Here is a 21,669-nt window from a genome sequence, read left to right on the forward strand (position 1 = left end):
GGGGCCCTCTCCTGGCGATATGAAGCAAGGCCGGTACATGTGAAGAAGGTCCAGTGCCTATGAAGATCGCCACCCGTGACGCTCTCACGTAATAATGAGTGGGGTTGTACACGCCCCGGAGTCTCCGGAGAGCCGCCCTCGGGCCTCGGGGGCTCCCTCCGACGCCTAGTGGCTACACTTAGCTCCGCGCTGGTGAGAAGACTTGAAGACAAGAAGACTAGGCTAGGTGTTGGACGCGGCCATTCGCTTTGAATCTCTTTTCTGTAACCTTGCCTTCTGGATTTGGATTTAAGTTGAAGTTGAGTTTTCATCGATGCGCGCGGGGGGTGCCTTTTCTCGTTCAAGCGATTTCTTGCCATCCGGTTTTCGCCTTGTTCTGAAGCTCTTGCTCATTGTCTCCCCCTCGCAGGCCCCTCGCGAGCGGGTCTAGGCATGGCACACGCACCGAACGGGCTGGTTGGTGCTAGATCCTCGCGAGGCCTGCTTGGGCGGATCTGCACGCCTTTCGGGAGCTCCGCGGTAACTCTCAATCTTGCAATTCGATTCGGGGCCCGCCCTAGCCAAAGTAAGCCGCAGCCGCAAAACTTGCCCCCAGGCTCACGGATCCATGAAGGCGCACACTCGGCTTGGCACAACAGAGTAAAATTGTGATTTGTTTACATGAGGGGCTCCCCCTCTCAAAATGCTCTCACAATCTTTAAGGGCCACGCCCAAGTTTTTGCACACAAGATAAAACAGCAGGGGAACATGAGACCAGCCGGATATGTCACTCGCCGCATCGCCTTCGGACGCGTCACTCGCGTCATCGCCGTCTTCGCCGGCATCGTCACCACCTTCGGCGACGCCTCCGTCGCCGTCGTTGACCACGTCATCTTCGTCTGCCGCGACTAACACCGCTTCGTCTTCGGAAGTGAAGGCCCTGACCAGCGCGTCCACGTTGTCCTCCACCCACCGCACCAGGTCACGGCGAATGGCCTGCAGTACAGGGGCAATGGCGGCGTCGAAGTCGAAGTTAGGGAAGGAGTTCCGAAGAAGGCCGAAGACACGGGAGAACGCGCGCCCGACCAGGCCCCGACTTCTCTCTTCCACAAGCTGGAGAGCCCTATCAGACCGGGCTTCCAGGCACGTCACCACGTTGGTGATGAAGTTCGGGTGACTGGCGTAGTCATTCGAGTGGGGGTGCGGTGCATTCTCATCACAGATGTAGCCCAGGGCGGTATTAGCCCTGTTCCGGAGGTCCTGAATCATGGGGGCATGCTCGTGCTCCAACGTCCGCAGTTGAAGCACTTCCTCCCTGTTTTGCTGCGCGACGGCCTCGGCGTTATCAACCCATTTCCGAAGAGAAAGCGGCTCAGCGCGGGCGGAGGCCAAGTCCGCCTGCGCCGTGACCAGGGCGACAGCCGTGGCCTCCTCATGCCTCTCTGCCTCATCTAACCTGGGCCTAAGAGCGGCGGTCCTGCCCGCTGCCTCAGTTCCCGCAAGCTTCAGCTTCAGGTCGTGCCAACCTTCAAGATCCGCGTGAACCTCGGCCACCCAGTGGTCGACTTCCTCCTGGACGTTGGCCTCGCGAGCCCCAACGACATCTTCCGCTTGGGCAACTTGACTCTCCCTTGTCTCCAGTTGCTCAAGCTCGAGGCTATGCTCCACGGCCTCCAGAGCTAATGCCTCCTCGCGCTTCCAGACCTCGTCTTCCCTGGCAGGCGTCCCCCTCAGCGACGCAAGGGCGGCTTTGCGCGCCTCCACTTGCCGCTCGAGGGACGCACTCCAGGCGTGGAGCTCCCACGCGTGCTTCTCCGCAGCCTCGCGACGGTGGTCAGCCTCACGAGCCTCCTCCAAGGCTCGGGAGCAAGCCTCACAGGAAACCTTGAGGGATGCCTCGGCCTTCGCATTATCAAGATCATGCTGGTAGCGGCCAAGGTTGATGGCCACCCTCAGCTTACGCCGTTCCTCCACCAGCCGAAGACCCTCAGCTTCAAGGCGCGAGTCGACACCCGCAAGTTCTTCACCAAGTCGGCTCGTCGCGCCCATCGCCTCCTGGAAGAGCTCATGACGAATGACGCTCCCCATGCGCTCGAACTCCAACGCACGGCCCACCTCGTCCTCCGCCACGATGGCTGCAGGCAGGACGTGAAGCGGCGCACCCCCTCTCAGCAGGGGGCTAGGGGTTGCTGCTGCTCCAGGTGCCAGCCCGACCTCACGAGGGGCCCCGACCAGTCGGGGCCCGCTGCTTGAGGAGGAGTTGAAGACCGAAGCCAACCAGCTGTTTTCCATGACCAGAGGAGGAGTCCGGGGAACGCCCGCCAAGCTCCAAGCCAGGCCATAGAGGAAGGTCGACGGAGCCACAGATTCAAAGCGCCATGAAGGCGAGCGCACCCCCTCGACCGGCTCGGCTCTGGGCGCGGCATGCCGGCTCGGGATGCTCAAGGCTGACGGGGGTGCCGAAGAAGGCGGGGGTTGCTTCTCGGGGGACTCAACGACCCCGACAGACGGGGTCCTGAAGAGCCAGCGTCAGGGAGGAAAGCAGCAATCAAGAAATCACGAGGTGCGGTACTTACTCATTGACGACGATGTACTTTCGTCGCTTCAACAGCCTGAATATACCGATGCCGCTCGGAGATCCTTTCCTCTTGCGGAGCTCCTCGAAGTCCACACAAAGCCGACTGAAGCGCTGAACGTGGCGGCCAATACCAGGTGTAGCCGGAGGAGTGCTCGAGAGAACAACTTCAGGGGTGCCTGGCTACGGAGAAAAGTCGGGCGCCGTGTCACCGCGACTTCCTGAGGCCTCCGGAGTTTTAGCTTCGGGAGCCGCATGCTGCATCGTCTCAGCGACCGACGTCCCAGAACATGGGATCCTGAGGACGACGCCCCAGGAGGCGTCCGCACATCAGCACTCGTGCCGCCAGCCTCTGACGGTGCTCGTCCCCCTGCACCCACATTCGGGATGAGCTCGGTGTCGGCGACAAAGAGGGGAACCACGCAGGCAGGGTTCTTGCGGGACCCCACCAGGCCGTCCGGACGCAGCCCCCACTCGTCAAAGGGAGGCATGCTCCCTGCAAATTCAGCCTTGTTCTTGCAGCGGTACAGTAGACAGTTCTTCCCAGGCAAGTCGTCCGGCGAAGGGACACCTGTCAGGACATCAAGCACCGTTTGCTACTTCCCAAGGGGGAGCCCAGACTCCTGAAACCTCATATGGTCCTGGCTGCTAAGAAAGGTCCACATCGGGTGAGAATGGCGCTGAAGCGGATCCACCCGACGCTTGATGAACTCCTTCACCACCATCGGCGCGGTCACGCCGCGGTCCTTCAGCCCCCTTAGCCTGAGCCTGACGGGGACAACACGGGGGCTCGCGAGCCTCTTGTGGCCCCAGCCGGAGTGGGAAACGGTAGGCGCTGACGGGGCCTGGAGCAGAGGCTGAGCACACCGGCGTCCACAAATACCCACCATGTCCAAAACTCGCTCGTGGAGGGAGGAAGCTCGAAGTCGATCCCCGTGCCCGCCGTCGTGGCCACGGCCTGGAAGCTCACGCACCCTGAGCTTCGCCGGGGATCAGTCAGATGCAATGAGAAGAAATGGCGGAGAAGGGCCACATAAGGAGCGATGCCCACCATGGCTTCACACACGAAGGCGAAGACAACAAGGAGAGTCATGGATTGGGGGTCGAGATGCAGCATATGGATCTGGTAATGTTCAAGCACCGCGTTGAAGAAGGCGGAGAAAGGGGGAATCAGGCCTGCCCAAAGGGCATCGATGAAGATTGGGACCTCGGTGGCCGCCCGAGCAATGCGAGCGCGAGACGCAGGCCAAGCCACCCTCTTCCCCCACTCGTTGAAACTGGTGGCGAGCATGGGACGCACCTTGTCCATGGCCTCATTGTTGAGCACCAAGGATCGGCCGACTGCAGGCTCGGCGGCTGGAGGCGCACTTGGCGAAGACAGAGGCTTCTTCCCCTTGTCTACTTGTTTCGGCGCCATGGCAATGAAGGAGGCGGAGTGCAGGTCAGATTGGAGAGGAGGAGCAGAGTCTCGAGGAAGCAGAGGGACTGGGGAAGCAAGGCATGGGCGATGGGAGAATAACTGTGTAGGTTGCGGGGGGCGCACAGCCAGGCGGATTCCAAGGCAGCGTGAGGAAGCAGAGACACCCACGTCCAATCAACCGCCACGCGTCAACCGAGGCCGCAGGCTTTTGGGGCTTGCGGAACTCCGTGCTTGACCTTTGGCTTCACCTCAAAGCCAAGCCTGAGCGCGCCTTGGGCCCGGGGGCTACTGTCAACATTCTGGGAACGGGGGTCCCCAGACTTGCCTGCCTGCGGCCCACGGCGTGGCTGAGCTAGCAGGTTTGTACGTCCCATCTTCATCGACGAGGTATTCAAGACCCTCGCGAGGGGCCAAGCCTCACGAGGCAGACGACGCAAGACCTCCTCAGGAGTGGCCTCGCCAGGCAGACTCACGAGGGGCGGAGAGATCAAGGCAAGGCAAACCTCACGAGGTCCTCATGACGTGAGCCATGACGATCGAGACCAGGCGGGCGCCAGCGCGCGCAGTGTCCTTGCTTCCTCTTTGGTGCCAAGGGGGCAAGTGCATGCACGGAGTACCGAGGCATCAAGGAAAGGTTCCATATCGGTGCAATGAGACTAAGACCAGTAGGACGGCAAGATGGAGCTCACCATGGAGCCCAAGACGGCGTCACCACCAGAGCCTTTTGCAGGCGAAGACTACTTTTGTCAGGATAAGCTATACTAGATGTCCCCTTTCAAATTGGCCGTTGTTTGCTCCCTTCCCGCTCAATATTTGGGGAGAGGACTAGGGCCTATATAAGTGAACTAGACACCATAGTAGGCGGGGGAGCCGAAAGAGGGAGAACTCATTCAGAGGCATCTCACCCACACAAGTTGGCCAAGCACAAGAACACCTCAACCTCAGGAAGTTGTTCTTCCCCTTGTACTGTTTATCATCAGCCCAAGAGGCAATCCACCACCACCACACTGGAGTAGGGTATTACACTACAACGGTGGCCCGAACTAGTATAAATCTTGTGCCTTTGTGTTGCGAGTTTGTGGGGTTCATCCGCGAGATCTTAGCGAGTTAGGGCGTGGATCGATAGGGAAGAAACCTTCGCGCATACCCCAGTGTTCGAACCTCGAGGGTTTTGCTGGAACCTGTGATCCGACAGTGGCATTGGTCCTCTTCCCCCAAAATAAAGGCAGAAGGGATCCCACAACGGCCAAATTCGAAGGGATACAACTAGTACATCTTATCCTGACGAAAGGTGGTCTTTGCCTGCAAAGTCTCTACTCATGACGCCGTGGTGGTCTCGGCGATGACCTCTGTCTTGTCGTCCTGGCGGTCTTGGTCTTCTTGCATGGAAATGAAAACCTTTGGATGATTCCTCGGGACTCCGCACCTGCGCTTGCCTCTTTAGCACCAAAGAGGAAACCTGCTGTGTTGCGCCCGCTGACGCCCGCCTGGCCATGGTCGTCATGGCTTGCGTCATCCGAACCTCACGAGGTGGGGGCTTGCATAGGAATCTCCGCTCCTCAGGAGCCAACCTAGGTGACCGCTCCTCCTGGAGGCCTTCGCGTGATCCACCTCGCGAGGCTTGGCTCCTTGCGAGGGTCTTGTGTTGTTGACGTTGGAGGTGGGCCGTACCAGGCCGTCGATGGAGCCACGCCGTGGGCCGCAGGCAGGCAATTCTGGGTACCCCCATTCCTAGAACGTCGACACCTTCCCCTCCAGGTTTAGCCTATTTGGGGGGCGCAGCAGCCCATGTTGGCTGCTACGTTTCCCCTCTTGGCCCATTAGGCCCATGTCTTTGCCGGGGGTGCCCGGAACCCCTTTCCGGTGACCCGATATGTACCCGGTACCCCCGGAACACTACCGGTGTCCGAATACCATCGTCCTATATATATCAATGTTTACCTCTCAACCATTTCGAGACTCCTCGTCATTTTCGTGATCTCATCGAGGACTCCGACCAACATTCCGTCACCAAATCACATAACTCATATAATACAAAATCGTCATCAAACGTTAAGCATGCGGACCCTACGGGTTCGAGAACTATGTAGACATGACCGAGACACCTCTCCGGTCAATAACCAATAGCGGAACCTGGATGCTCATATTGGTTCCCACATATTATTTGGAGATCTTTATCGGTTGTACCATAATGATAACATACGTTATTCCCTTTGTCATCGATAAGTTACTTGCCCGAGATTCGATGGTCGGTATCTTCATACCTAGTTCAATCTCGTTACCGGCAAGTCTCTTTACTCGTTCCGTAATACATCATCCCGCAACTAACTCATTAGTCATATTGCTTGCAAGGCTTATTATGATGTGCATTACCGAGAGGGCCCAGAGATACCTCTCAGATACTCAGAGTGACAAATCCTAATCTTGATTTATGCCAACCCAACAAACACCTTTGGAGATACCTGTAGAGCATATTTATAATCACCCAGTTACGTTGTGACGTTTGATAGCACACAAGGTATTCCTCTAGTGTCCGGGAGTTGCATAATCTCATAGTCAAACGAATATGTATATGACATGAAGAAAGCAATAGCAATAAAACTTAACGATCAATATGCTAAGCTAACAGATGGGTCTTGTCCATCACATCTTTCTCCTAATGATGTGATCCCGTTCGTCAAATGACAACACATGTCTATGGTTAGGAAAGTTAATAATATTTGATTAACGAGCTAGTCTAGTAGAGGCTTACTAGGGACACGGTGTTTTGTCTATGAATCCACACATGTATCAAGTTTCCGGTTAATACAATTCTAGCATGAATAATAAACATTTACCATGATATAAGGAAATATGAAATAACAACTTTATTATTGCCTCTAAGGCATATTTCCTTTAGTCTCCCACTTGCACTATAGTTAATAATCTAGATTCCATTGTAACGATTCTAACACTGATGGAGTCTTGGTGCTGATCATGTTATGCTTGTGGAAGAGGCTTAGTCAACGGGTCTGCCACATTCAGATATTTATGTATTTTGCAAATTTCTATGTCTCCCTCCTTGACTTGATCACGGATGGAGTTGAAGCGTCTGTTGATGTGTTTGGTTCTTTTGTGAAATCTCGATTCCTTTGCCAAGGCAATTGCTCTAGTATTGTCACAAAAGATTTTCCTTGGACCCGATGCACTAGGTATTACACCTAGATCGGATATGAACTCCTTCATCCAAACTCCTTCATTCGCTGCTTCTGAAGCAGCTATGTACTCCGCTTCACACGTAGATCCCGCCATGATGCTCTGCTTGGAACTACACCAACTGACAGCTCCACCATTCAATATAAATACGTATCCGGTTTGTGACTTAGAGTCATCCGGATCAGTGTCAAAACTAGCATCGACGTAACCATTTACGACGAGTTCTTTGTCACCTCCATAAACGAGAAACATATCCTTAGTCCTTTTCATGTACTTCAGGATGTTCTTGACCACTGTCCAGTGATCCACTCTTGGATTACTTTGGTACCTCCTTGCTAAACTTATAGCAAGGCACACATCAGGTCTAGTACACAGCATAGCATACATGATAGAACCTATGGCTGAAGCATAGGGAATGACTTCCATTTTCTCTCTATCTTCGGCAGTGGTTGGTCGGGCATTGAGTCTGACTTAACTTCACACTTTGTAACATAGGCAAGAACCCTTTCTTTGACTGATCCATTTTGAACTTCTTCAAAACTTTATCAAGTTATGTGCTTTGTGAAAGTCCAATTAAGCGTCTTGATATATCTCTATAGATCTTGATGCCCAATATATTAGCAACTTCACCGAGGTCTTTGAAAAACTTGTATTCAAGTATGCTTTTATGATATCTAGAAATTATATATCACTTCCAATCAACAATATGTCATCCACATATAATATTAGAAATGCTATAGAGCGCCCACTCACTTTCTTGTGAATATATGCTTTGATCACCTCATCAAAGCGTATATTCCAACTCCGAGGTGTTTGCACCAGTCCATAGATGGATCGCTGGAGCTTGCACACTTTGTTAACACCTTTAGGATCAACAAAACCTTCTGGTTGCATCATATACAACTCTTCTTTAAGAAATCCATTAAGGAATGCAGTTTTGACGTCCATTTGCGATATTTCATAATCATAAAATGCGGCAATTGCTAACACAATTCGGACAGACTTAAGCATCGCTACGGGTGAGAATGTCTCATTGCAGTCAACTCCTTGAACTTGTCAAAAACCTTCCGCGACAAGTCGAGCTTCGTAGACAGTAACATTTCCATCAGCGTTAGACTTCTTCTTGAAGATCCATTTATTCTCCATGGCTCGCTGATCATCGGGCAAGTCAACCAAAGTCCACACTTTGTTCTCATACATGGATCCTATCTCAGATTTCATGGCCTCAAGCCATTTATCGGAATCTGGGCTCATCATCGCTTCTTCATAATTCATAGGTTCGTCATGGTCTAGTAACATGACTTCCAGAACAGGATTACCGTACCACTCTGGTGCGGAACGTGCTCTGGTTGACCTACGAGGTTCGGTAGTAACTTGATCTGAAGTTTCATGATCATTATCATTAGCTTCCTCTCTAGTTGGTCTCGGCATCACTAGAACGGTTTTCTCTGATGAGCTACTTTCCAATTCGAGAGAAGGTACAATTACCTCATCAAGTTCTACTTTCCTCCCACTCACTTCTTTCGAGAGAAACTCCTTCTCTAGAAAGGATCCATTCTTAGCAACAAACATCTTGCCTTCGGATCTATGATAGAAGGTGTACCCAACAGTTTCTTTTGGGTATCCTATGAAGATGCACTTCTCCGATTTGGGTTCGAGCTTATCAGGCTGAAGGTTTTTCACATAAGCATCGCAACCCCAAACTTTAAGAAACGACAGCTTAGGTTTCTTGCCAAACCACAGTTCATACAGTGTTGTCTCACCGGATTTAGATGGTGCCCTTTTTAAAATGAATGCAACTTTCTCTAATGCATAACCCCAAAAATGATAGTCGTAAATCGGTAAGAGAGATCATAGATCGCACCATATCTAACAAAGTATGGTTACGACGCACACCATTACGCTGTGGTGTTCCAGGTGGCGTGAGTTGTGAAACTATTCCACATTGTTTTAAATGAAGGCCAAACACGTAACTCAAATATTCGCCTCCATGATCAGATCGTAGAAACTTTATTTTCTTCTTACGATCATTCTCCACTTCACTCTGAAATTCTTTGAACTTTTCAAATGTTTCAGACTTGTGTTTCATCAAGTAGATATACCCATATCTGCTCAAATCATCCGTGAAGGTCAAAAAATAACGATACCTGTCGCGAGCCTCAACACTCATCGGACCGCATACATCGGTATGTACTATTTCCAATAAGTCAGTGGCTCGCTCCATTGTTTCAAAGAATGGAGTTTTACTCATCTTGCCCATGAGGCATGGTTCGCAAGCATCAAATGATTCATAATCAAGTGATTCCAAAAGTCCATCCGCATGGAGTTTCTTCATGCGCTTTACACCAATATGACCTAAATGGCAGTGCCACAAATATGTTGCACTATCATTATCAATGCATCTTTTGGCATCAATATTATGAATATGTGTATCACCACGATCGAGATTCAAAAAAAAATAGACCACTCTTCAAGGGTGCATGACCATAAAAGATATTACTCATATAATTAGAACAACCATTATTCTACAATTTAAATCAATAACCGTCTCACATCAAACAAGATCCCGATATAATGTTCATGCTCAAAGCTGGCACCAACTAACAATTATTCAGGTCTAAAACTAATCCCGAAGGTAGATGTAGAGGTAGCGTGCCGACGGCGATCACATCGACCTTGGAACCATTCCCGACGTGCATCGTCACCTCGTCCTTAGTTAATCTTCATTTAATCCGTAGCCCCTGTTTCGAGTTACAAATACGAGCAACCGAACTAGTTTCAAATACCCAGGTGCTACTACGAGCATTAGTAAGGTACACATCAATAACATGTATATCAAATATACCTTTGTTCACTTTGCCATCCTTCTTATCCGCCAAATACTTGGGGCAGTTCTTCTTCCAGTGATCAGTCCCTTTGCAGTAGAAGCACTTAGTTTCAGGCTTGGGTCTAGACTTGGGCTTCTTCCCGGGAGTGGCAACTTGCTTGCCATTCTTCTTGAAGTTCCCCTTCTTTCCCTTGCCCTTTTTCTGGAAACTAGTGGTCTTGTTAACCATCAACACTTGATGCTCCTTCTCGATTTCTAACTCCGCAGCTTTGAGCATAGCGAAGAGCTAGGGAATTGTCTTATCCATCCCTTGCATATTCTAGTTCATCATGAAGCCTTTGTAGCTTGGTGTTTGTGATTGAAGAACTCTGTCAAAACACTATCATCCCAAAGATTAACTCCCAGCTGAGTCAAGTGATTATGATACCCAGACATTTTGAGTATGTGTTCACTGACAGAACTGTTCTCCTCCATCATGCAGCTATAGAACTTGTTGGAGACTTCATATCTCTCAACTCGGGCATTTACTTGAAATATTAACTTTAATTCCTGGAACATCTCATTTGGTCCATGACGTTCAAAACGTCTTTGAAGTCCCGTTTCTAAGCCGTAAAGCATGGCACACTGAACTATCGAGTAGTCATCAGATCGAGCTTGCTAGACGTTCATAATGTTAGCGTCTACTCTTGCAGCAGGTCTTTCACCAAGCAGTGCATCAAGGACATAATTCTTATGTGCAGCAATGAGGATAATCCTCAAGTTACGTACCCAGTCCGTGTAGTTGCTACCATCATCTTTTTCAACTTAGCTTTCTCTAGGAACCCATTAAAATTCAAGGGAATGGTAGCACGGGCCATTGATCTACAACATAGATATGCAAAAACAATCAGGACTAGGTTCATGATAAATTAAGTTCAATTAACCATATTACTTAAGAACTTCCACTTAGATAGACATCCCTTGAGTCATCTAAATGATTACGTGATCCAAATCAACTAAACCATGCCCGATCATCACGTGACATGGAGTAGTCATCAATGGTGAACATCTCTATGTTGATCATATCTACTATATGATTCACGTTCGACCTTTCGGTCTCCAATGTTCTTGTGACAGCCTGGTTTTTGCCCTCTCTCATTTGCTTGATTTTCTTTTGGGTTCAATTTGAAACTTGGAGTTTTTGAATCTTTTCATATGGACTTAAACACTTGGGTACCCTTGGCTTTCACCCAAGTGCTTCATTTCCCTCCCTTATCATCATTCCCCTTCTGATCCACCCCAAAATGATCTTTGAAATATTTTTCTTAAATGAAAAATATTCATTTCTCTCTTAAAAACCCTAGCTAGAACACTATGCTCCAAAGCAACCCTAATTTTTACAGCTTAGAAAAATCTGATATAATTCACAAATATTCTTTGAACCCTAGAGCACCTTCCTGATTAAAAATATTTCATCACTTTTTGGAATATTTTTTCTACAGAAAATATTTTCTGTTCTGGACAGAAATGGTGGTTTCGACAGCAACTACCATTTTACTTGCTCCATTCTGCCTGGTTTTTCTTGTGCATCTTCACCTTAGTAACTCATGGCTAACATCCAACGCAGAGCCTCCTACTCCCAGCCATTTGACCTCAGTAACCTCTCAAAGTTACTGACCAGAAACTTACCTGGCATGTAAAAACTTCTCTATTGCACCTGGATCCAAACCAAAGCATGGTAACCTCTCAATCTACCATGAACAACACGCCAGACATGAAGTTTAGGCTTAGCTCGGCCTGATGTCATAGTCCATGCAGTGACCGCGTTCGTCCAGGGGTGCTGGCATGCGTGTCGACGCGCTCTGAGTGCCGCCGAACACTCTGTTCGCGTGTGCTCGCTTCCCCCGCCTGCCGTAGCGCGCCAAACTTCGCCACCATCTTCATCTCAACACCCTTAACTCCTCCCTGGCGCTCACCGATGCCGAAGCTCGCCGCAGTGCGCACGGGCGCGGTCCGGCCAACCCAACAGTGCGGTGCGCACTATGCTCGTCGCCTTCCCCTCGCTCATGTGCTCGTCCCCGCTCGCCCATAGTTCCCGCGTGAGCTGCGTCGCTTTCTCCCCCTCTCACTGACGCCGCTCGTCGCCGGGCGCCGTGGACAGGTGCTCACCGGTGGATCCCGAGCCCCCCACTCCGCTCGCCTATAAATGGAGCCACCCCCAGCCACCTCGAGCACCATCCACCACTCCCACACAACCCACAAGAGAGTAGGAAGCCGTAGCCCGGCCGGGCAGGCCGTGGGCCGCCGTCCTCGAGCTCGAGCTCGCTGGCGATCCCCTCTGGTCGTCGCGGGAGCTCCGGCCCATCCCAAGCCAGGGCAACACTTCCAGGGTCTCCGCCTCTCTCCGTTGAAGCCATCTCGTCCACCCGGAGCCCCTGGAGTTACGTATGCTCGCCTTCTTCTTCATCTCCGGTGACCACCACGTTCTGCCTCCGCTGGCGAGGTTGATTCCGACGCTGTCCGACCACCCCTAGCCACGCTACGGGTACGGGCAGGTGCGCCACTGTCCCCTCTATCCATCCCTCCGTCTCGTTTTCGTTAAGGAGTCCTCGTCGCCGGCGAGAGCTCCGGCGGAGCTGCGACCCCCTCTGTTTCCTTCTTCCCTCCTTCTCACCTGACTAGCGGGGCCCGCCAGTCAGCCACTCTATACGCGTGCCAAACGCTACGAGTGGTGGCGCCCTGAGGCTTTACGCCTTCGACGTCACCCCCCTAGTCTGATAATTTAATTCAAACTTAATTCAATTCCAGAGAGCTTCAAACAGCCATAACTTTTCAACCATAAGTCCAAATGAATTGATTCTTTTTGCATATTGTTCTTTGCAAAGAAATCTAACAGCTCACAAAATATGAGATTTTTCTGAGCTGTTTAGAATTTCTGGTGATTTTCAGAAGAGTTCTTGATATTTTCTTCCTGTGTTTAAAATTATTTTCAGAGGGTGAGGCTTGTCTTGAGGATCACCGGAAGGCTTGTGAACCTCATCTGCACTAAGGCAAGCCACAACAACATTTTCATGGTGCCATTTTCAATATTGATGATTTTCTTACTTGAATGATATGATTAATCCATGCATTTAAATAACTATTATGTTATTTATATTCTGTTAAATGTGTACTGGTATTATGCTTGATTTACAGAACCTTGAAACTAGCCTAGTTGGTAAAGAAGCTAAGATATAATTGTGGTAATGATAAAATGATTTGTTATGCATATGGATAATGGATTAAAATTATTTTCTACATAAATAAAAATGGTTAAATTTGCTAGAAAATATCATGTTAAGTGCTTGTTTAGCCAATTTGCCTAAGTTACAGAATTTTTGAACCTAACTTGATTTGTAAAGAAATTAGGATTTGCTTGCGATGATGATAGTAGAAGCTTTGCTAGCATGTGAGGAATTAATCGGAGTTATTTTCCTGCATGAGAAAATAATATTGCTTGCTGCCAAATAAATGGTGAAAGTAAGACCAGGAAAGTAATATAAGTTTTTGATGCTTATGTATAGTGTGAATATGGTTGGCATCAGTCATTTTCATATTATGTGATGCATGTGTAGTATTGCATTTCATGGCATGATATGACACCAGTCATTCTCCTTTTAAGTTGAACCTGAATATAACTCAACCTAAATATATCGTTGACTGGGTCATGGTGCCGCTGAATCGAGATTTTCCCAGTGCAACCACATTTATCATTGTGGAAAGGCCCTGATTTGGTCCATTGACATGCCTCTGGTCGGTACCTCCAACTAGGGAAGGTTATGGGCGTGCTTACCCTGGCTCGGTAAGCAGGCATAACCTTGTGTGCCCCTGTTTGAGATTTTTGGTACCGGTCCCCGTGAGGGAAGTTTTGGCCACGACGTTGGTCCGTGTGTCTTTGGTAGACAAGGGGCCACCCAGGACTAGCCCGTTGGGAATTGGGTCAGAGTGGCCGGGAGAGTGTCATCGCAATGGAAGGATTTCGTCGGAATGCCATTGGTCCACTCGAATGGGAGTGCGAGGCCATGGGTTCCGAGGTGTGGGTGCAGTGTGCTACCTCTGCAGAGTGTATAATCTGTCGATAGCCGAGTCCACGGTTACGGACAACTCGTAGTAGGTCCCACCATGAGTCAACGTTTAATAAACATGCACACTAAGTTATGATCATTGCACGGATGATGATGGCTGAAAGGCCATCGAGATGTTCAAGACCATGATGGTGGTTTGATGGTGATCGCTGTAAGGATCACGAGTTACTTTGGTGGTGATCGCCGTAAGGATCACGAGTTACTTTGGTGGTGATCGCCGTAAGGATCACAAGTTACTTTGGTGGTGATCACCGTAAGGATCACGACTTACTTTGGTGGTGATCGTCGTAAGGATCACAAGTTACTCTAGTTAAGACCTCTATGGTGGTTTGTTTGTGATCCGAAAACGATCACGATTGGTAAGTCGGTACCGAGGGATGTTTATCACAGGAGCATGAGCACAACATGTTGGAACATTATTGCATTACTAATTGTTTAAATATCATGATATTGTTTGTCATTACGATTATGCCTGTTGTGATCTTGCAAGTACATTCAATGAACTGACCTGGTGTGTCATGCCAGATTTCTGGATAGTCGCGTTGGAAAGGAGCGCTGCTCGAGTCTAGATCGTGTCCACATCGGTGTCCCTATGATATGGAGTTTCCGCTATGACGTTGTTTCGCTGCCGCATAGTTGTTATGATCGAGGCCCCTTTATGTTCACTAAATAATGTACATATTATTCAGCCGCACCATGCGTGCTGCTCGGCCTCGACATCTATTGTAATATAAACTCTGAGCCGGTAGCATCAATAAAGTGGTTGTTTTTTTGTACCAAGATGTTGTGTGCTGCCAGAAGACATGGTCTTTGGGCTGGCAATGCAGGGTAAACCGGTCGCTCTGAGCCGGGGTGCCACAACGCTTGGTATCAGAGCCGCGCTAACTGTAGGCCACGCTAGACTACGACGTGTTAACTGGACGTTAGATACAAGTTTAAGTTGAGTGTCGGTAGCAAATGTAGCTGGTTGTTGCATTGCATGCACTTTATTTATATTTTTATGCTAACCTGCTGATGGTTGTGAGTGTAGATGGCTCCGGTGCCGTATCCATGCCAGCTGCAGCTGATGTCGTACACCTCACCGCACCTTCTTCGCAACGTGTGGTGTCGGCTGTACCCCCTCGGAGACGATCCAGTCTATCATGTGTATCAGGAGCATCTAGCTGATTCAGTGTATGAGTATCACGCAGTGGTTACTCTGCGCACTAGTTCTGATTCTGGCTCTTACACTCGTACCTCTCGGAGCGGTTACGCCTCTACCGATTCTCAGGCTGTCCAGTTTGCTGCATTCGAGGTCCTTGTTGAGCTTCGCTTCAACGAGATCCGAATGCAAAACCATCCAGGTTTCTTTTACTACCCTTCTCTTCACGATAATGGTAATGTCCATTTCCAGATCATTTATCCGGAGTCTGATAGCGTTGCTAGCCACCTTGCTCGTTATGTCACTGCTAGCTATCTTATGATCCACGAGCTGGCTCGAGAGCTGACTCGTGCCCGTACTGCTTTAGCCGCTGCTTTGTTCACTACTAGATCTTCCACTACTCCATCTTCTCTGGGATTTACTCCCTATATTCCAGCCAGTTCTAGTTCCCCTGTTTCACCGGTTACTCCCCCGAGTAGCTCAGGCACTTCGACGGTGAACCCTCTCCGTACTCCTGGCGAGTGGGTTTCACTTCTCTCTACTCCTATAGCCCCGATGCTTCATCCTGCCCTTGCCCCGGAGGGAGATCCCTCGAGGCAACATCGTCGTGTTACCTTTAACCCGTAGGTTACTGTTAACCACGTCAGTTGAGGATCTGAGTCCGCTTCAGGGGAGGACACCGCAGCTCCAGCAGAGCAGTAGTACCTCAGAGTATTCGCAGTCATTAGGATAATGAACGGATGTAGCCGTACGAGTCATGATGTTTCGTTGCATGTATGAGAGTAGTTGAACCTGTCATGCTGTTTATCTTTCATGTATGAGTCTATGTATAATTATGTTGGGACTTTATTCGCCATATTTTCTTTGCTCTTTGTTTTCTTCTGGGATTTGTCGCTGGCTTTTCCCCAAATTTATTCTTGGATGTTTCTCATCTCGACTGTGTTGTCTTGGGAGAAATCCATAATAGGATGACGCGGGGAGGCAGCAGTAGCAACGTCCGTGAGGGAACTCCTGTTCGTCGTTTTGCACGACAGGCAGGACATTCTCCCCAGCCGTACATTCCGCCACCGCCTCCACCGCCAAATCCACCCTCCACCAAGCAAATTTTGCGTATGTTTGAGGAAAGAAGGAACAATGATCTGCTTGAAATATTAAGAAGTATGCAAGCTATGGTTTGACAAAATGGAAATCAGAACGGCCGTTACTCAAAGCTGTCAAATTTTTAAAGGACCAAGCCACCCAGTTTCAGTCAGATTGTTGACCCATTGGATGCCGACGATTGGTTGCGTACCATTGAGAAAAAGCTTGAGATTGCTCGTACTGAATAAAATGATAAAGTTCCATTTGCAACTCATTACCTTGAAGGCACTGCTGCCATATGGTGGGAAAATGCAAAGGCCATGTGGCCTGCTGATGAAGAAATCACCTGGGAAAAATTTAAGGATCAATTCTAGAAATATAATATCCCTACTGGAGTTATGAAGGTTAAGCAGCGTGAATTTCTCGCACTCGTCCAAGGAAATCAGTCTGTGGGAGAATATTTGCAAAAATTTAATCATCTGGCCCGTTACTCCCTTTATGACGTGGCCACCGAGGAAAGGAAGATTGTCAGATTTCTTGGAGGCTTAAATCCGCAACTCCGGTGTACTCTCAGTATGTTTGATTTCCCAGATTTCCAAACTCTGGTGAACAAGGCTTTCATTGCTGAACAGGAGCACAAGCTTGTATCAAATAATAGGCCTGCCAACAACAACGACAACAAGCGTAAGTTTCAGACAAAGAAGGATTGGCAACCAGTGCAAAAGGCTCGAACCTGGCAACAGACTCAGGTGGAATACAAGCCCAATTGGCAACAGAATGTTAACAAGACCACCACTCAAGTCAAGAATGTCGTGAGCAACCTAATACGTGATGAGCGTCAGCGCAATAATTCGTGCTTCAATTGTGGGCAGAACGGGCATTATGCCAAACAGTGCCCCAAGAACAATAGGGCGAATGACCCATTCAGGCCACAAGTCAACTTTATAGAGTCATGCCCGACCCAGCAAAACATTATTGGGTACGTGCATCATCTCTCAGCCGACGAAGCACAAGAGAACCCCGAAGTCGTCATTGGTATGTTTTCTGTTAATGACATATTTGCCGTAATTTTATTGGACTCTGAGGCTTCCCATTCTTTTATTTCTCGGAGTTTTGTTGCCCAAAAAAATTTCCTTGTACACTTTTGGGCAAAAATATGCTGGTACAAACCCCGGGATCCCTAATCAAGAGCAACATGGTTTGCCGCGATTTGGAAATCAATATCAACGGAGTCTACTTTCCAACCTCTCTGATAATTATAGAGTCTGAAAAGTAGGATATTATATTGCGTATGAATTGGTTGACCCAATATCAAGTTTGTATAAACTGCGCAACACGAGAAGTCACTTTGACCAGTCTGAACGGGTAGACTACCAAATTCTACGCTCGCAAGAAAATACCCAAGCAAGAATTGGTTTTCACCACTGTGGCTGAGTTGGAACTAATTCATGTGGTCAGCGAGTACCCTGATGTATTTACAGAAGAACTGCCAGGCATGCCACCAGACCGAGAACTGGAATTTGCAATAGATCTTGTGCTCGGAACTGCACCGTTATACAAGAAGTATTATCGAATGCCCTCATCAGAATTATTGGAGCTAAAGAAACAGCTTGATGAACTACTCCAGAAAGGATATATTCATCCCAGCTCTTCACCATGGGGATCACCCGCTATTTTTGTGGACAAAAAGGATGGCAGTCTCCGCATGTGCATAGATAATCGCCAGCTGAATGAGGTCACCATCAAAAATAAATACCTGCTGCCAAGGATTGATGATTTGTTTGATCAGCTCAGTGGCGCTAAAGTATTCTCTAAGATCGATTTATGGACCGGATATCATCAGCTCAAGATTAAAAAGGAAGATATTCCTAAGACCGCATTCACTACCCGGTACGGTCTTTATGAATATACCGTGATGTCCTTTGGTCTCACCAATGCTCCTGCTTTCTTCATGCATATGATGAACAAAGTATTCATGGACTTCCTCGACAAATTCGTGGTAGTCTTCATCGATGACATCCTCATTTACTCCAAGGGTGAAGACGAGCACAAGGATCACCTTCGAGCAGTGCTACAATGACTGCGCGACCATCAGCTTTACGCCAAATTCAGTAAACGTGAGTTTTGGCTCAAGCAAGTTGGGTTTCTCTGACATGTACTATCCGCCGAAGGTATAGCCGTGGACCCGAACAAAGTGAAGGATGTGTTCGACTGGCCGCCGCCCACGACAGTGACACAGATCCAGAGTTTTCTCGGATTAGCTGGATATTATCGTCATTTCATCGAAGGGTTTTCCAAGATTGCTAAACCCATGACGGAGCTGCTCAAAAAGGATAATAAGTTTGAATGGACGGAGGACTGTGAGAAAAGTTTCAATGAGCTAAAGATACGGCAGACAACCGCACCTGTGTTGACTATGTGTATTGTGACGCCTCGAGGCAAGGCCTTGGTTGCATGCTTATGCAAGACAACAACGTAGCAGCATATGCATCGCGACAGCTAGGACCTCACGAGGGAAATTATCCTACTCATGATGTGGAATTGGCTGCGGTGGTTCATGCGCTAAAAATTTGGAGGCACTACCTCGTTGGAAAAAGGTGCCAAATTTTTACCGATCACAAGAGCCTTAAATACATATTTACTCAGCCGGATTTAAATCTCCGTCAACGAAGATGGCTAGAGTTGGTCAAGGATTATGATCTTGGAATAAATTATCACCCGGGTAAGGCCAACGTGGTTGCCGATGCCCTCGATCGAAAGCCTGTCAGCTTAAATGCCATATTGATATCCTTGCCTCTCAAACTCCAAGAGGAGATCTCTCAGCTCAACCTGGTCATAGTGGATGCTGGCCTCGCTAATACTTTGGAAGTTACCCCCACACTTGAGGAAGAGATCCGCAAGGCCCAGATAGCTGACATGAAACTATAGAAGCGTGCCAAGAGCCCGATGGCAGGGCAGACCCCAAATTTCTCCAAGGACAAATTTGGTACCCTCCGATTCCATGGATGGATTTGTGTACCCAACCAGCCGGACTTAAAGAAGAAAATCCTGTCAGAAGCACACGAATCCTCATAGTCCATTCACCCGGGAGGTACAAAAATGTATGAGGACCTTAGATAAATATTCTGGTGGGAGATAATGAAGAAAGATATTGCCTATTTTGTGGCCTGTTGCGACATATGCAACAAGGTGAAGGTAGAGCATCAAAAGCCAGCCGGACTCCTCCAACCGCTGCCGGTTTCGCAATGGAAATGGGATGACGTTTGTATGGATTTTATTACAGGATTGCCTAAGACTCAGGGAGGAAATGATGCAATCTGGGTCATAGTGGACACCTTAACCAAGGTTGCTCACTTCATTCCGATCAGCACCAGATATCGAGCAGATCAACTTGCACAGCTGTATGTATCCAGAATCGTCAGTCTGCATGGAGTACCTCGAACTATCACTTCCGACCGAGGTTCCCTGTTCACCTCCGCTTTTTGGTCCCGTCTCCATCAAACCTTGGGGACCGCGCTGTAATATAGTACTGCTTATCATCCTCGGACCGATGGGCAGACGGAGCGGGTAAATCAAATACTAGAAGATATGTTGCGAGCCTGTGCTTTAGCTCAAGGACCTAAATGCAAAGACTGCTTGCCATATGTCAAGTTTTCCTATAACAAAAGCTTCCAGACCAGTCTAAAGATGTCACCGTATGAAGCTCTGTATGGCCGTAAGTGCCGCACACCTTTAAATTGGTCTCAAACTGGAGAGAGCCGTTTCTTCGGAACACATCTCATGATGGAAGCAGAGAAACAAGTTAAAGAAATCAGGGACAGATTGCAATTGGCCAAATCTCGACAGAAAAGTTATTATGATGCAAAACACCGGCAGGTCAGTTTTGAACCCGGAGAGCACGTAAGTTGGGGAACGTAGCAGAATTTTAAAATTTTCCTACATGTCACCAAGATCAATCTATGGATTCATCTAGCAACGAGGGAGAGGGGAGTGCATCTACATACCCTTGTAGATCGCGATGCGGAAGCGTTACAGGAACGCGGATGAAGGAGTCGTACTCGTAGTGATTCAGATCGTGGTTGATTCCGATCTAAGCGCCGAACAACGGTGCCTCTGTGTTCAACACACGTGCAGCCCGGTGACGTCTCCCACGCCTTGATCCAGCAAGGAGAGAAGGAGAGGTTGCGGAAGACTCCGTCCAGCAGAAGCACGATGGCGTGGTGGTGGTGAAGGAGCGCGGGACTCCAGCAGGGGTTCGCCAAGCACTAGGAGAGACGAGGAGGGAGAGAGGTAGGGCTGCGCCAAGAGAGAGATCAAATCGTGTGTATTGCAGCCCCCAATACCTCAAGTATCTATAGGGGAAGGGGAGGGGCTGCGCCCCCATCTAGGGTTCCCTCCCTAGGGGTGGCGGCAGCCCCCAAAACCCATCTAGGGTGGCGGCCAGAGGGGAGAGGGAGAGGGGGCGCACCAGGATGGGCCCTAGGGCCCATCTGCCCTAGGGTTTGCCCCCTTCCCCTCTTGGAGGCGCCTTGTTCCCTGGTAGGAGGCACCCCAGCCCATCTAGGGGCTGGTCCCTTCCAACTATTGGCCCACGAAGGCCTCCGGGGCTGGTGGCCCCTCCCGGTGGACCCCCGGACCCTTCCGGTGGTCCCGGTACATTACCAGTGATGCCCGGAACACTTCCGGTGGCCAAATCCTCACTTCCTATATATCAATCTTTACCTTCAGATCATTCCGGAACTCCTCGTGACGTCCGGGATCTCATCCGGGACTCTGAACAACATTCGGTAACCGCGTACATACTTTCCCTATAACCCTAGCGTCATCGAACCTTAAGTGTGTAGACCCTATGGGCTCGAGAGTCATGCAGACATGGCCGAGACAACTCTCCGGTCAATAACCAATAGCGGGATCTGGATACCCATGTTGGCTCCCACATGCTCCACGATGATCTCATCGGATGAACCATGATGTCAAGGATTCAATCGATCCCGTATACAATTCCCTTTGTCTATCGGTACAATACTTGCCCGAGATTTGATCGTCGGTATCCCGATACCTCGTTTAATCTCGTTACCGGCAAGCCTCTTTACTCGTTCCGTAACACATCATCCCATGATCAACTCCTTGGTCACATTGTGCACATTATGATGGTGTCCTATCGAGTGGGCCCAGAGATACCTCTCCGTTACACGGAGTGACAAATCCCAGTCTCGATTCGTGCCAACCCAACAGACACTTTCGGAGATACCTGCAGTGCACCTTTATAGCCACCCAGTTACGTTGTGACGTTTGGTACACCCAAAGCATTCCAACGGTATCCAGGAGTTGCACAATCTCATGGTCTAA

Source organism: Triticum urartu, chromosome 1A (assembly GCF_056163025.1).
Source record: "Triticum urartu cultivar PI428250 chromosome 1A, HENAU_Tu73, whole genome shotgun sequence".
In the NCBI taxonomy this organism is placed as follows: Eukaryota; Viridiplantae; Streptophyta; class Magnoliopsida; order Poales; family Poaceae; genus Triticum; species Triticum urartu.